This window comes from Lissotriton vulgaris, chromosome 1_1 (assembly GCF_964263255.1).
Source record: "Lissotriton vulgaris chromosome 1_1, aLisVul1.2, whole genome shotgun sequence".
Classification (NCBI taxonomy): domain Eukaryota; kingdom Metazoa; phylum Chordata; class Amphibia; order Caudata; family Salamandridae; genus Lissotriton; species Lissotriton vulgaris.
In genome coordinates, this window is record NC_141685.1 from 1,491,571,779 (window position 1) to 1,491,586,934 (window position 15,156).

The 15,156-nt window shown below is 45.7% G+C and overlaps 1 protein-coding gene across 1 annotated transcript in view; it reads left to right on the forward strand.

Annotated features, from left to right (window-relative positions):
• MAPK12 (mitogen-activated protein kinase 12) overlaps positions 1-15,156 on the forward strand; it is a 431,974-nt gene that overhangs the window by 375,164 nt on the left and 41,654 nt on the right. The window lies entirely within an intron of this gene.

Sequence of the window (15,156 nt, forward strand, 5' to 3'; positions counted from 1 at the left end):
CTTCAGCAGGGCTCAGTAGGTCAGAGTCTGTTCTCCTTAAGGTCAGCCGCGATCGGATCAGCAGGGCTTTCTTGTCCAAGATACAACTGCCGACTAGATGGAAGGCAGGCTGTCTTATAGTACTGGAGCTCTTTGATGTCCAGACCCTCAGAGGCAGGGGGCCGGAGGTCCGAGGGCCAGGCGCCTGATCGTCTGGGCGGTTGGTTCTTTGATGCTTTGGACCATACGCCCAGGGAATACCAGACGCCCATCAGGGCCTCGAGCCAGCTCACTAGGAGGCCCAAGGTGCAATCGAAACCAGCCCCCATGGATAGTTCAGAGGTGTGAGGGAAACCAGTTCCTCGGAAGGGGGCCGGAGGTGTGATGGAAGTCTTGGTTTCAGGTACTTGAGGAGTCGTTAACCCCCCGGGTAGATCTGGGCGCGCCGGCCCAGCTGCAGCCAGGAGAGGCCAGGGGCTGCCGAAAGGAAAGAAGGCGGCCGGCCGGCCGGGGTGGCCAAACATGGAGTCTGATGGTCACGTGCACGGGTGCAGGCACGCGGTCTGGGGATCGTCTCAGGTCCAGTGTAGGAGTGTCATATACAGTTCTGGGTGGACGGGAGTCAGCTCCACCCATAGATCTGGGGCTGCGGAGAAAAGCGAGGACCACGCCACGAGGCCGGGTCCAACACTCCTGCTGAGCTGAGCTTGAACAGGGAAAGGCAGAACAATAGTTTTCCTGTCACAGGTAGGTGTGACCACCTCCCAGACAGGACTTAGTGTATTGGGGTGGGGTGGGATGCATGCCTGCACCACCAGACTGCTTTGAAGGGAACATTTGATGCCGATCTTGCATACTCCGATTTTAACCAGTTTATGGAACCCTTGGCAGGCGATCTGGCTCGAAACTGGACAAAGGACATGAGTATCATCCCCTCTATCCAGCCCTTCCTCTGGGAGGGACCCCTGAGTTGTTGCAACCCTTTCCTTAGGGTACTTAAGGGATTACCTGTCTGTTGCTTTTCACATTCATTGTGGGACAAGATTCAAACCCAAAACCACTTCAGTTTTGACCGTCTGGGCAACTTGGACTTTGTTGTACTTTGCCTGGAACCTAGACTGCACCAAGTAAGACTCCTAATGCTCCTGGTCTTGCTGTTCTGCAAGACTTCTTCGTCGCCTGTGCTTCATCTAGGTTTCTGTCCTGGCCTGTGAGCATCAATGACACCCGAAGTAATCTCCCTTGGAGTGAAGGAGTCCCTCCCCTGCATCTGCAGGCACTGCAACTAAGCTGACCGGCCTGCAGCTCCTGATGTCCCACGTGCCCTTCTGGCACCTGTTTGAGCCTTTTTATCCAGCTTAGCATTTTTCTGGCTACCTCAGGTGCACTGTCAGAAGTCGGGGCAGAGGACCAATTAGTTTGCATTGAATACAGAAGCATTTTCTGGAAACATTTGTTATAGGATGTCAGCTCTGCACACATCGGCTTGGGACCCTTTGAAAGACATTAAGTTGTACAATAGCCCTAAGATCCAAGTGACTTATAGAAGAGAGCATACTGCAAACCTAGAGATCGGTGGGTTTTATTTTGAGGCCCGTACAAAGTTTCTCTAGAATTGAAATTAGATGTCACAGCTAAATTGGCCCCAAAGAGGACCAACAGTAAATGAAGCTTCATACAGATGATTGGAAAGATCGTAGCTTTAGAAAATAAGCTGCGGACACCTCAAACATTGTAACTAGTGCTCACATCGATGTGAATTTATTTGTGCTATCTATATCACCAGTGGGCATGTCTAATGGGATCTGTGCATATAAATAATGAATGATGCTGCAAATACTCACACTGATATATGTCCTTGTTTATGAAAGGCACTTGGAAGGTGTCAGTAGCATTTTCCACATCTATATATTTATGGAATCCATATTTATAGAAACTGGGCTTGCTCTCTGCTTTGAACCAAGATATTGGAGCCACACCCCTATACATGGAGACCTCTAACCCCATCAGCCCTTTGTTGGCCCGCAGCTTCACAAGTGCTAGGGATCAAGTGTGTTCTCCAAGCCCGCAAAATTACTTATGTATTTATTTTTGAGGACGAGTTCCATATTTGGCTGCATCAGTTCTCGAACCATGAAAATAAAGCCTAAAATAACAAAATTCAGCTTTTTTGGTATAATCGTATTTCAGAGGTTCTCAGCGCAAAATATTGCAGGATTGAGGGTCCTCCGTTGGCAGTCAGAAATTTTGCAGTGGTCAATGGATTTTATTTTCCTCTCAGCCAATCAGATTGGATTTGTTAATCGGATATTGTTTCTCGAACCAAGCTGTCAACACTGTCAGTGTTTTTCTCTCAAAATTTACAAAACAAAGCAACATTCCTACTGGACATTTGGAACGTCCTTCTGTTATAACTTTTGCCTCCCTTGAGCCAGGTGCAGACAATATGGAACACATCATTTTATTGTTTCCAGATCCTTTATTCTAGAAAATGTTGTCCACATTTGTCAAATGCAATATAAGCATTCAAAAAAGTATTTTCCTGTCCACTATACAAGTCATCTATTAGTAACTACAGTCTATATCGTAAATTCTCCAATATCAGTTTTCAATGTATTAATATAATTTTAAATGTTAGGCATCAGCTAGGCATTCACTGATGGACATAAGAACGTATTTCAAATGGCTAAGCACAACCAGTACTCTTTCAAACATTAGAGTTTCTGTACTCCTTATGACTGAGATTGTAGGCTCAATTTGGAAATATAATTGATATTAACTAAAGAAATGCCTTCTCATAGTTGATGAAGTTGACATTGAGGGACAATGTTGCATTCTGGTCTGTGTAGGTTTTTGCGGAAGCCAGCTTGCTGGTCTTGCAGCTGAGCATCAACTTTTCCTTCATTCTGTTTAGGCTGAATCTGTTGAGCACTTTGCCTGGGTTGATTGAGTTATCCCTCTGTAGTTTGCACAGTTAATCACATCACCTTTCTTGGGGATCGTGATGAGATAGCCCTCCTTCTAGTCTGGTAGCACCTTTTACTTTTCCCAGATCCTTCTAAACATAGAGTAGAGCATGTCTGCTAAGATGTTTCAGCGTCTGCCTTCAGTGCCTCTGAAAGAAGGCATTCAACAGCATGGACACAAAGAGCCTTTGAAAACTCCAGCGCCACTACGGTGTGCGAAATAAACTCATAAGACTTATTAGTAACTACTATAACACACTTGCGGGTATAAACAAGTTCTCTACGGACATTAAAAATGTGACTAGATGCCTCAATGATAATCTTGCTGGACTGGATCATCGGTAGAATACCACTACCTGTATTTTGACTGTTCTTTGTATGGCATTGACATGATGTATACCATTGGGCTTGGCTATTTTTACAGCAAGAAAAATTAATAAAATATGTTTAAAAAAATTATTAGTTACTCCTACGAGGGAAGGACCTGCAAGATAGTCCATGGAGGACAGCTAACGGAAGCATTCCATCTGAGGACCGGGGTGCGCCAGGGTGGTTTGCTCTTGCCTTGGATCATGAAGACATCCATAGCAAGGAGAAGAAATGGGAGCCAGTGGACACCTTGTATGCAGCTCAACGATGTGGACTTTGCAGACGACCTAGTCCTACTCTCCCACACCCATATGCAGATGTAAGAGAAGACAGACTATGTGGCAGCCACATCAGAACAACTTGGCCTAAGGGTAAAACCAAGATTCTGAAGGTGAGCACAGCCTGCACAACTACAGTCCCTCTCGCAGGCAATGCACTGAAAGAGGTTTAGGCCTTCTCATACCTGGGCAGTGTCATAGACAGGTAGGGCGGCACAGACTCCGACGTCGAGGCAAGAATTGGCAAAGCAAGGGCTACCTTCATTCAGCTAAAGAAGATTTGGTGCTCCAAGGACCTAACGCTGCAAACCAAGATCAGGCTTTTTAACACCAATGTAAAATAATTCTTTCTGTTTGGAGCAGAAACGTGGAAGACAACAGTGACCACCACCAACAAAGTGCTGACCTTCCTCAACACTTGTTTGAGGAAAACCCTCCAAATCCACTGGCCAAACCCCATCAGCAACAACAAACTATGGCAGCAGATTTCCCAACTCCCTCCTCATGAATAATGAAAAGACGCTGGGGCTGGATCAGTCACACCCTCCATAAGCCTGCATCAAATACCACCAGGCAAGCCCTGACTTAGAATTTTCCAGTGAAAAGGAAAAGAGGAAGGCCAAGAAACACCTGCTGTCAAAGCCTTAAAGCGGACTGCAAGGAGATGGATTACACCCGGAGTCAAGTTAAAAGTAAAGCCCAAGACAGAGATGGCTGGAGAGTCCTGGTGGATGGCCTTTACCCCAAGAGATGTAGAGGCAAATGTCCGTAAAAAAAACGGATACTACTAATGCGTCGCTGAGAATCTTACTCCAGAAATGAACAACATTTGAGCCAGAAACTACACGGTCTACAATGCCTCAATCAAAATTAACCTAATGGCATTTCAATTTCCCCAAAAAGTTATGAATCCCGTAGCACCATATTGGCCAATGTTGATAGCAACAGGTCTCATACAGAAAGTAGAGTGGCTTAGATGCTGCATTACAGTATTCCCCACCTTAGGAATACTCCTTGCAGATTCAGATTGGTCCTAAAAACATTTTGACGATCAATGATTCTGCCGTGCTGCCAAGTGATGCCACGCAGCGTTAGATGTGACTTTGCCTCTGGATTTGATGTCACTGGAGTATATCGGGAGCCAATTCGCATGTTGGTGTCCGATCCTGTTTTTCCACACCTCCTCAACTTGGTCCAGAATGAACTCTTGATCCTGTTGAAGATTTTGTGCTATTATATTTTTGTGCATTATTAACAATGTGCAGAATGTAGTCTTACTCTTGATTTTTATGTACCCATTGATATAGTTATATGGTCTTTAGATCGAATGTCCTATGGCATATAAAAGTGTGTTTTGCAGACCCATGTTTACTAGGATTAAGTCTAGGCCTGGCATCCAGGTTTTCCAAAATGGATGTCTTCCTGTCTTCCCTCTGCACATTTCACTGTTCGTTATTTCTGAAAGCACACAAGCAGTCATGTTTGTTTATTTCTGCTGGCATTGTTTTTGCTGTTCTCAAACCAATCTTCCCAGCTTGGTCACAAAATAGTATCTTGTGTCAACGTCTTCCGTTAACTCACTTTACCTTATTTTTTCATAATATTTTGCTGCTGTTCATGTATCTACTTTGTTCTACCGTCTCCGGATGTCATTAGCATAGAGTAGGCAGAATAAATATTCACGTAGTAAGATGGTACTTGGGTGCTAAAGCAATATGATGTTCATTAAAATTGTGTTCTGATTTGTTATTAGGGTGATACGTTTGCTCACACCAAGATGAGTTTGCATTTTCTGTATTATAAGAAGATTTCCTATACATACCCTCGGTTTTGGGAGTGAGCAAGAAGACTCCGATTCTACTAAATATTTTCAGCCTTTTTACGATCTTGACGTATGGGACACTTCATCACAAACGTGACGGATATCCCGTCCCCTCTATTACACGTTCCAAAGGACATTATAGAATTGTAATTTGGCGGATGGGATATCCGTCAAGTTTGAGACTGGGTAACCCTGTCCGCCAAGATCGTAATCAGACCCTTTGTCTTTTTCTCTCTGTTGAATTTGCTGCTCATTTGGAACTTGGAAGGTTTTTGGATTTTGCACTTCGCTGTTTATGCTCTATTTACTGAGAGCCTTCATGGTACTTATTCTTTGCCATATCTTTTGAATTTTGTAGTAAAACCCTTAAATTTATTCCACTGAATTAGAACTTAGTTATTGAGTGGGCCCTTTACTTGACTGTTTTTCTGAAATTTTGATGTATTGGGAGGTGCCTCATGAAAATGAGGTTTAACCAGTCTCCAGTTCGTCAATCCTTGAGTATTCTGTTGAGGTTAATTTTTGGAGTTAGAGAAATGCTGGGGACCACGTGCCCACAATCTTCAGAACTTCTACTTTGACCTTCTGATTCACCACATAAGCACTACTTGAGGTTCTTTACTGCCGCCACCCCCAACCCCCTTGTTTGTTTGAAGTTCTACTGGTCAGACTGACAGCTCTGCACATCCTTGCAAAGATACAAAGATGATGGCAGCTTCCCTGTGGAGTCTGGAGTCCATGTATTTCCGTACTTTGCAAACGTGGGTGACTGGCTGGTGAAAGTGAAGTCACCCGACACCGTTTAATGACTGCTCTCCACGACCTGCACTTTACCACCTATAAAGTCTCACCTTACTCTCACGAAGACGCGGAATTTCATTAGGGCAATGCACAACAAAACCCTTTAAAATGCTGCTCCCTGCGAGGATTATGGATATTAAGGGGATTCAGATATATATATATTTTTTTAACTCTGGCTTGGATCTCAGTCTTGCAGGCCTTCCTCCTACTGTGCCTCATCCTGTTGGTGCCCTGTCAGATGATGGAGAAGAGCCCTCCATTGGTGTTTGAGAAGACAGCAGCTGGTATGTGATCTGCTAGCAGTTCACATTTGTCAACCTCTTTGCCTCTCACACACAGCGGACCTGCTACTCGCAGCAGGATGGTTGTCCTCTACCCTAATACCAAAATGCTTCAGCTACACCTGCTGAGACTTGGCGGTACTGCTAGAATCTTTTGGCCTTACTGATGAAATTGAAGATGTCTTCTTGGTTACCACTAAGCCTACTATCAAATACATCTGTGCTTTGTGCTGGAACAAGCTTGTTCAGTAGGATGAGTCTGCAGGCAATAATCCTTTTACATCTATTTCCGTCAGCTTGCGTTCAATTTCATCCTTGCAGAACTGTCTGGTAGTGGCTATAGCTAAAGCCTATTCAGCAGCTCTGTATGTGTTTCTCTTCTTGGCAACCTTCCATGATAAAATCAACACTAGTAGCAAGTTTTCTAAAAGGCTTGCTTTTCTTGGTCCCTCTCTCTCTATTGTTCCTCAGTGGCATTTGAACCTTGTATTAACTTCTTGATGGAATCTCCATTTGAAACCATGCAAGGTTCGGCAGATCAACTTAATTTTTTTTTTTTTTTAACAGAACCATTTTATTGATTTTAATGACATGTTGCAGACATTGCAATAAGGTTATAGTTTATGCAAATACATAAAAACACATACCAGTAGCAACTAATCACATCAACATTTTTGTATCAGCGGGTGCATACGTACAGACATCTGTCCAGGCTGTGAAGATTGGGCAAATCTACCCCAGAAGTCATGTTACATAGGGAAGCTGCTATTAGGTGGGTCAGGACCACCTGATCGAATGAAGGAATAAGAGGTCATCTGAAGTCTATAATGTTCCCATCCACGCCCTCCAGATCTTGTCTTATTTCTGGGGACAGCCCGTGCTTTGTAAACTGCTTTTTCAAGGACCTGCCCTCTTTTCTAGCAGTGTGGAGGGTAATTTGGCCCTCCACTTCTTCGCTATGTCTCTCCAAGCTAATAACAGTACAACTTGCTTTAGTGCCACCAAGTTTGCCCATGATTTGCAAAAAGGTTACTTTAGATGTATGTTCGACTGGTTCCCCACTCACTGCGGCCAGGTATTGCTGTATTTTGGTTCAATCGTAGATCACATGAATCAGTTTACCCTTCATGGCTTTATATCTAGTGCGGTTTGGGGAGATATTAGCATCCATGCTCCACAACCTCTCTAGAGGTAAAGATAATTAAACTACATGAGCCAAGGTGAGCTGAGATAGTCAACATTCTGAGGACCAGTTTGGCTTCTCTCCATTCTTCGTCATCCATCCTGCTCAGTTCCCTCTACAACTAGAGCATAAGGGGGCCTTACGGTCTGGAATGTTGACGAACAAAGGGCAGTACATCTGGGATATGCTGCTCTTACCCAATGGGTTTAGCATCATTTCAACCTCTAGGGGTTTGAACTCCGGGAGGTCTGTCAATTGGTTCCCAGAGACGTTAGAGCATGTATCTCAGTTGGAGAAATGTAAATACTTGCGTCTTGTGCATTAACTATAAGGTTTTCCAATGATATCATGTGTTCCTTGTCACAAATAGCTCCCAGTTTGGAGATTCCAATGTAATCTCAACCTTTAAAGTTGAGTGACCTGGTAGCGAAAGAAAGACAGCCACCAAGCCACAGTGCTTTGAGCCAGGCAGTTAATATTAGTGTCATGATCGTTTGGAGGGTCCTTAGACTGCTACAGGAAGTTTAGGGGGTGTGTGTCTTGAAAGAGATCTAGTTCCAGTCTGTGTGCTAGGGCATCGCTCTTTCAAAACTCCGAGTGAATATTGATGAGGAGTAAAATGGAATATCAGCCAGGCCCTGTCCTCCCTTGTACACTGTTTGTGCATATTTGACTAGGAAGACTTGGTTGTTTGCCTGCCCACAGGCACCCCATGTGTTGCTTTCAATTCATCAAACAATTTGTTGGGGGGTAATTTTTGGGAAGTGTTGCAAAACAAATGTCTGGAGGGCTGTAACCTTGGACAGTGTGACCTTGTCTATTATTGATAATGGGATGGTCGTCTATTTACATACTGAGTAGTCTTGGCCATTAGGGTAGTTTAGTTAAGATCCCAGGCTAGCTGCGTCTTCACTGTTATGCATAGCTTCAGGTACTTACAGCTTGTTGAGTAGACGGCACCACAACGGATTTACTCCAGTTAACTGTCAATCTTGCTACTTACCGCTGCCCATAATGCTGAAACTAGTGCAACGCATTCTCCTAAAATATTTACTGCACACAATTGGGTATCTTTTCCCTCACGGACATGTGTTTTCCTGCACCGAATATACACGTTTTCTTGACGCCCCCTATATGGACCAATTTGTGTTACAGAGGCTCCAGAGAGCACTCTGAGCCCAGGTTCCTTCATACCCGTTGGTGCCAGAGGAATTTTTGCCATGGGTATTTGTGCGCTCTAGAAATTGTTAAACTAAATAAATAAAATGAAATAATTACTGACTTAGAAAGGGACTGGGTAAATTCAAAGCTGAAGCATGCTAGTTTGAACCTATTACCTGCACACAACTTAAAACGTAGGATGGCCTGGGAGACAGACAACAGACACCCCTTAACAGATAAGGTTTGGCACAAATGCTGCAAAACACATGCTTAATATTCTTCAACCACCACCATAAGTTAGTACATTATAAATTTTTACCACAAGTGTACGTTACACCGCCTAAGTTAGCATGCATACACCCAACTCAATCATCGGATTGCCCGAAATGTCTATCACTAGCAGACTATGCACACATGATAGGGGCTTGTGATAAGATACTCCCCTACTGAGGAGAGAAGTCATTGCCAAACTTTCTCTCATGACCCTCATCATCATAGAATCCTCCCCCTTACTGACCATGCTGGGCTATGTACACAACTTGCCTAAATCAATACGCTGCTTTGTAGCAATTGTCCTAAAACTGGCCGCGCAGGAAGTAGTCATACAATGGGGGAACAAACGCCTGCCTACCTCAGAAGCTTGGATCCAAAGTCTAATGTACTGTAACACCAACAGTGAGCTTTATGCCTGTCTCCAACCACCCACCTCTAGACCCAGAGATATTTTGCAACTACTGCGGGATTACCAACTCTCGCTCAACACCCCTGAAGAGGAATAATGCTCATAGACACCCTCCCTAACGTGCACTTAACGCCGAGTGGGCGAATACACGAGGCAAAGCTAGGAGGACAATCTGCTACGCTGAACCATTGCACAATTTTAAGGATGATGCAAGTTGTAAAAATAAAATTCTCTGTTGCTATCCTTACATACGGTTGAATGTTACTGCTATGTAATATCAGCGACTATTTCTTTTATGTCTTCCTATATCATTACTTTACAAGCCCTCCGGTGGTGGGAAAGTGAAGCGCTATGTATGGTGCTATGAAAAATCAAAAATAAAATAAATTAAAAAAAAAAAAAGCCTGCCACTTTCCACTAGAGATCTAGCAGTTGCATTAAGCTGGTACCTGTTGCGTAGGCAGAGAAGCATGTCGCCAGCGTACATTGAAATAGGGTCTTCAAGTTGCCTCCTCCAACTAAAATCTTCTACCAATATGTCTTTCCTGTAAGCGACCCATACACCAACCAGCTCAACTACTGGGGCAAAGAAGAGCGGAGAGAGAGAACTTCCATATTTAGTGCCCCTCACAATCCGAATGGAGTCTTGCAGTGCATCGTTCACTTTAAGCTGTGCTCATGGTATCGAATATAGGGTCCTAATTTATGCCAGGAATTTGGATTGATAATTTTTGTGAGGATCTGAAACAAAAATGCTCAGATTATGGAATTGAATGCCTTTTCAAAGTCTAGTTGTACAAGAGTTTGGGCGGTCAACCAATTTGTGCCTTTTGGCCAAGCCCAAAAGCAGTCTCCTGCAACTGAGTCCAGTAGTGAACCTAAGGATAGACTCGTTCTGGTCACGATGGACCTAGAGGGTAATTATTTTTGCAATTATTATGGTTTCGAAGTTGATAAGTGATATTGGCTAGTACGATGAGCATTGCTCAGGAGGACCTTCTCGGTTTTGGAATGACAACTGTTGTGGCCCGTGTTAGTGGTTTGGTAGAAGGTAAGTCTGGGACATTTCTTAAAGTAAAGATTGCAGGTAGGGACTAGTTAGTGATAGAAAGTTTAAAAAAAATTCCATTTAAAGCCATTGGGGCCTGGTGTTTTCCCGGATTGCATTCCTGTGACTGCCCCCAGGATTTACTCTTACCGTTATGGTTGAGTCCAACTCCGTCCATCCGGTGGCAATTTGACTAGGAGGTTTGTGATCAGTGGGTTGTTTATTTTGGACACAGACTGCGGTTATGGATTTATTGTAAGACACGAATGTATTTGCTAAACCTCTTGGCAACTGAGATTAGGTTGCCCTCTTCTTTGATCACCTGGATCACTCTTACTGTCTCGTTTGTATCCAACCAGTATATCAGTTTCCCAACTTATCTCCCAACTGATATATTCTTCTTTGCTCACCCATTCACAGATGCCTTTTGTATAAAATCCTTCAGCTGGGCTCTAGTAGCCTTATGCTTTCACAGGATGGGTATCACATTGGAGTTCTATACTTGTTGCTCAAGTTTTTGCACCTTCGTCTCAAGAGCCACATTAGCTTTGTGTTCCCTTTTTTGAAACCTGACATGAGGCCATGGACCTTCCTCTAATTTTCACTTTGATTGCCCCCCAAAAGGTGGTAGCTGACTGGACTGATGCTTTATTGATTTCAGAGTATTCTTCAATGTCCTCCCTTAATGAGGCCACCAGGAGCTTAATCGCCAAGTACCTTTCTGCTTTGACCTGGTACCGTAGAGTTCTAACATTACTGGCGAATGGTCCGATATGGCTCTTCGGAGGTTAACAAGGTTTTCCATGTCTTGGATGTCTGGGGCGCGCAAGAAGTAGCATTCTAGTTGTGAGTGAGTCAAGAATGTTCAGTCAAAGATGAAGGCCAGCTTTTCCACATGCGCAATATATCTACCAAACCCTTGCAGTTTGCCCCCTCGAGGAGTCAGGTGGAACAATGTGCAGTTGAGAGACCTAAATTACCATGTGTCGTACTTCCTATTCATGATCGCGCCGAAGTCTCCAACTATTGAACAAGTTACTTACCTTCGGTAACAATATATCTGTAAGAGACATATATTAGTTATAGATTCCTTTCCTTAGAATTATCCCCAGGTGTTAGACTGGATCCGGAGAATGTTTTTCTTCAGCAGTACCCCTTTACGTTTGTAGGTGGCGTCGGTCGACTATATGTTCGCGTCATGATCGCCGGAGTGACGGTAGGGTATCTACTTAGATGCCGTCCCTGCTCACTTACGTCAGTTCTTTACACAACATTCCACGGCAGAAGCGCAGAGCCATACAAGACACTGCCATCTGGTGTACAAAACTAGGGCCCTAAAAGGGAGTCCCTTACTCTAGAAGTCAGTTCGCAGAACGGGGAGGATGTGTGGGGCGGTAAGGAATCTATAATTAATATGTCTCTTACAGATATATTGTTACCGAAGGTAAGTAATTTGTTCATCTGAAAGAGACGATTAGTTATAGATTCCATACCTTAGAATAGATACCCCAGCAATACCAACCCCGGAGGTGGGTCTGCGAACCAAGTTCACACCAGAAAGTCTTGGAGAACTGAACGGCCAAAGAAGCTGTCTCTCCGGACTTGACTATCCAGGCAGTAATGGTTCGTGAATGTGTGCAGTGATGCCCATGTGGCTGCTTTGCAGATGTCACTGAGGTGCACTCCATGTCTCAAAGCAGTAGTGGCTGCCGTTGCCTGGTGGAATGGGCCTGCAGTCCTACTGAAGGCTCCTTTTTCGCCAAGGAATCGCAGATTTTAATGCAAAGAACGACCCATTGAGATATGGTTTGCTTTTGCATGGCCCGACCTTTCTTGGCGTCAACAAAGAGTTGATCATCCACTCGGAATTGTTTTGTGCAATCTAGATAAAATGAAAGCCCACATTTTGGATCCAGACGGTGGAGCCTCTCCTCCTCTTTAGAAGGATGCGGGCAGGAAAAAGGTGGGCAAAGTGATAGTCTGACCTTTGTGGAAAGAGGTAACCACTTAGAAAGAAAAGGTCGAGATCGGAGGACAACCTTGTCCGGATGAACAGCAAGGAAAGGAGGTTTAGTAAAAAGAGCCTGATGCTCACTCACCCTGCGAGCACAGGTGATGGCAACGAGAGAAGCAGTCTTCAAAGTCAATAGTCTGAGAGAACAATTTAGTGGTTCGAAAGGAGCACTCCTGAGGTAGGTTAGAACCAGATTCGAGTCCCACTGGGGCATTACGAAAGGAATGGGAGGAAAGAGGTGAGTAATGCCCTTAAGAAATCTATTTACAATAGCGAATTTGAAAAAAGAAGGCTGGTCAGGAAGGCAAAGAAAGGCCGAAATGGCCAAAAGATGGCTTTGTGTGCCCAGAGCAGAGCCATGCTGGGCCACAGAAAGAAGGAAGAGGAGAACCTCTGAAAGAGAGTCAGAAAGGGGATCCACAGCCTCTTCTGTGCACCTTGCCACAAATTTGTTCCATCTACAGGGTCATATACTGTTTAGTGGAGGAACTTCTGGCTGCCAAGATGACAGTACAGACTTCGGAAGGAAGGTCAAAAGCTGGCCACTGTCGCCGCTCAATCTCCACGTAAGGAGGTGGAGGCTAGACAGGTTCAGGTGGAGGACCAGACCTGCTGCTGTGACAGAAGATCCTCCCGAAGAAGCGGTCTGATTGGAGGATTGATGGCCATGTTCAAGAGCTCGACCAACCTGGAGCCACAAGAATAACTTGGGGCCCGTCACGCTTGATCTTCAGCGCTCTGGGCAGAAGTGGTATAGGTGGAAGAGCGTATAGAAGACTGCAATTACTCTTGTGACGAAAAGCGTAGCTGAGCGAGTGCCTCCTTGGAAATTCTAATACACAGAAATGCTGACATTGCGCATTCTTTTCGGTGGCGAACAGATCTATCCAAGTCTCTCCCTACTGCTGAAAGAGACCTTGCACGACCTCCGAGTGAAGATGCCATTCATGATCCATTATGCACCGGACGACTGAGTTCGCCCGCTCTGGCGTTCAGGGAACCTGCCAGGTGATCTCTGCCTCTCCCATTTGGCCACCCCATTCCCGAAGTGACACATCTGTCACAACTTTTAGTCTGGTTGAGGAAGGAAGAGTGATCTGCTGTTGACCCAATCCTGGTTTGTTAGCCACCACTGCAATTGGTGTGCAGTACCCTCCCAGATCTGGACAGCATCGGAAAGATTCCCCTGATGATGCGTCCACTGGTTACTTCAGGTCTCACTGCAGAGCCCGCATATGCCACCTGCATAGTCCACCCGCATGATGCAGGAGGCCATGAGGCCCAGCCGCCTTGGGGTCCTCCTCACCGAAACCCAGGATAGAGGCTGAAACATTATCATAGCCCAAATATCCCGGACTCGCTGCTCGGGAGGATAGGCACAAAACTGTGCTGTATCCAGAACTGCTCAGATGAAAAGGAGCTTCTGAGAGGGAATCGGGTGTGACTTCAGCATGGTGATTGTGAACCCCAGGCGAGGATCAGGAGGTCCGCCATAGTCTGGAGGTGGGAAACGACAGCCTAGGGTGAACTTGCCTTCACCAGCCAGTCGTCGAGATAGGGAAAGACTGGAACCCTTGATCTACGCTGCTGAGCTGTGACCACTGCCATCACTTTTGTGAACACTCCAGGGGCGCTAGTAAGGCCAAAGGGGAGCACAGTAAACTGAAAATGCTCATGGCCTACCATGAACCGTAGGTAACGCCTGTGGGCCGGCAGGACGGGGATGTGAAATAAGCATCCTGCAAGTCCAACACTGCCATCCAGACTCCAGGGTCGAGGGCAGACCAGACTTGAGCCAATGTCAACATTTTGAACTTCTCCTTCCGGAGGAAGCTGTTGAAGTCCCTGAGGTCTAAGATTGGACGCAGGCCTTTGTACTTCTTGGGTACGAGAAAGTAGTGGGAATAGCAACCTCGACCAACTTCTGGGACTGCGATGCGCTCGAAAGCTCCCTTGGCCAGGAGAGCCGTAACTTCCTGACAGAGAAGGGCCAGGTGATCCTCCGACATGCAATGGAATGTAGGTGGCATGGATAGAGGGGTAGTCTTAAAGGGGAGAGAGTAGCCCCTTCGGACCAGCTGCAAAACCCACCCATCCATTTGATGTGCTAGTGGGGAAGGTGATAGCGGATCCTGCCGCCCACTGGCGGCCCTGAAAGGTCGGACTATGAAAGTTTGGAGGCTGCTGCAGAGGGGGCACTGGTGGACTGGCCGACCCGCTGCCCCCAGACATTCGGTGGTGGGTCCCACGTCCCCGGCCCTGCAGAGGCTGGGCAGCCTGCACAGGGCTGTGGCACTGGGCAGAACGTGGCTACGGAAGGGGTGGAAAGCAGACTGCATGGGGCGAGAGGTGGTAGCAAGGCCGGATCTGGCCGTAGCCCTATAGTCCTTGAAGTGCACAAGCGCATTGTCCGCCTTGTCACCAAACAAGCAACTGCCATCAAAGGGCATGTCCAAAAGTGTCAATTGGACAACGCTCGAAAAGCGGCTCGATCCTCAGCCAGGCGTAGCGTCTCAGGACTACCGACGTTGAAATCGTCCTGCTTAGCGAGTCAAGGGTGCCCAGCCCCCTG